This window comes from Onychomys torridus, chromosome 13 (assembly GCF_903995425.1).
Source record: "Onychomys torridus chromosome 13, mOncTor1.1, whole genome shotgun sequence".
Lineage (NCBI taxonomy): Eukaryota > Metazoa > Chordata > Mammalia > Rodentia > Cricetidae > Onychomys > Onychomys torridus.
In genome coordinates, this window is record NC_050455.1 from 21617065 (window position 1) to 21619332 (window position 2268).

Below are 2268 nucleotides of genomic sequence, written 5' to 3' on the forward strand. Positions count from 1 at the left end.
TAGAGTAATAAATTTCCCTCATAGGAGTGCTTTTAATATGTCTCAGAAGTTTTGTTGTATTGTGTTTTCATTTTTATTTAGTACCAGGAAATTTTCTATTTTTTTTTCCTGATTTCTTCTTTGACCTACTCACTAGCCAAGAATGACTTATTTAATCCCCATGAGTCTGTGTGTTTGCTAGAAGTTAGTTTGCTGTCTGTTTTACATTTTATTGAATTATAGTCAGATAAAGATAGACAGAGTTATTTCAATCTTCTTGTAAATTTGTAAAGATTTATTTTGTGTCCCAGGATGTGATCTGTATTAGAGACATTTCTGTCCTGCTGAGTAAAATGTGTATTCTTCGGTGTTTTGGTGAAATTTATCAGAAGAAATAAAGAAGGGAACATTAACCAAGAAGACATTTCTGTCCTAACCATGTATGCACCAAACTCTAGTGTACCCGATTTCATAAAAAGTATACTTCTGAAATGAAAGATGCAGATTAAGAGTAGATTATTTTACTATCAGCCTTCTCCAATACACAAATAATATGGACAAAAAATAAGTAAGTATCAGAATTACAAATGACAAAATACAACAAATGAACAGATATTTACAGAATATTCATTCTTCTCTTCAGCCCAAAATATTGTTTCCTGTATTTTTTTGAGGTTTGGCCTGCTGAATATACATTTTGTTTTTTGGTCTTTGTTTCTTTTTCAAGATAGAGTTTCTCTGTGTAGCCCTGGCTGTCTTGGAATTCACTAGGTAGACCAGGCTGGCCTTGAATACAGAGATCTGCCAGGCTCTGCCTCCTGAATGTTGGGATTAAAGGCTTGTGCCACCACCCCCCTGGCTGAATATAGATTTTTATGACTTTTTTTTTTTTTAATCATGGAAAGTTTTTCTTTCTCCTTTAACTATGGCAGATAGTTTTGCTGAGTTCATGAGTCTAGGTTGGCAGGTGTGGTCTTTTACAACTTGGAGTACATTGTCCCAGACTCTTCTGGCTTTCAAAGTTCCCATTGATGAGTCAGCTGTTATTCTGATGGGCTTTCCTTTGTGTGTGATTAATGTTTTGTTTTGTTTTTTTCTCCTACAGTTTTTCAATACTTTTTCTTTGTTCTGTATATTTGGTATTTTAACTATGATATGCCATGGGATTTTCCTTTCTAGTCTTGTCTGTGTGCTGTTCTGTGTGCTTGTAATGGTATAGATGTGTCTTTCCTTAGTTTGAGGAAGTTTTCATCTATGATCTTGTTGAAGCTCTGTTATATGCCAGTGACCTGGGATTTTTCTACTTCATCTCTTCCTGTAGTTGAAAGGTTTGGTCTTTTCATGATGTCCCACACTTCCTGTATGTTTCTTTCCTGTATTTAAATTTTTTTTTTCATATTCTTTACTTATTTGGTCTAGGCCCTTGTACTGGGTGGTTTTGTGTGTCAACTTGACACAAGCTAATGTCACCAGAGAGGAAGGAACCTCAGCTGAGGAAATGCCTCTTGGAGGTCCAGATGTAAATGGACATTATCTCATTTAGTAATCAATGGGGGTGTGGGTGGTGCCATCCCTGGGCTGTTGGTCCTGGGTTCTATAAGAAGGTGGGCTGAGCAAGCCATGGGAAGCAAGCCAGGAAGAGCTCCCCTCCATGGTCTCTGCCTCAACTCCTGCCTCCAGGTTCCTGCCCTGTGTAAGTTCCTGTCCTGACTTCCTTCACTGATGAACAGCAATGCTGAAGTATAAGCCGAATAAACCCTTTCTTCCCCAACGTGCCTTTTGGTCATGATGTTTTCTTGCAGCAGTAGAAACCCTGACACGACAGCCCTCTACTCACCTTTAAGTCCTGATGTTCTGTCTCTACTTGATTCATTATAGCTCTAAGGCTTTCCCTGAGTTTTCAGTTGGGTTATAGGTTCCTAAATTACATCTTCATTTCAGCTTGAGTTACGTTCAGTGTTTCTGTTTGTTGAACTCCATTGTCAAATCCTGGATTGTCTTCACCATTCCCATCAGCCTTAGATCTGTGTTTTCTTGGGATTCACTCAGGCATTAACTTCCTTTTTAAGTTCATTGACCTGTTTCTTTGTGTCTTTAAACTCCATGAATTCTTTGAAGTTTATGATTATTATTTTAATTTCTGTGCCCTGGGGCTCAGCTCATCTAGTTAATTCTCATTGGAGAACATTCCATAAGACTGGTGGATTGGGGCAGGGGGTACTGCCTTGATCTTTCACATTTTTAAAATTTATTTTTATTTCATGTGTTTATTTCAAAACATTGGTGTTT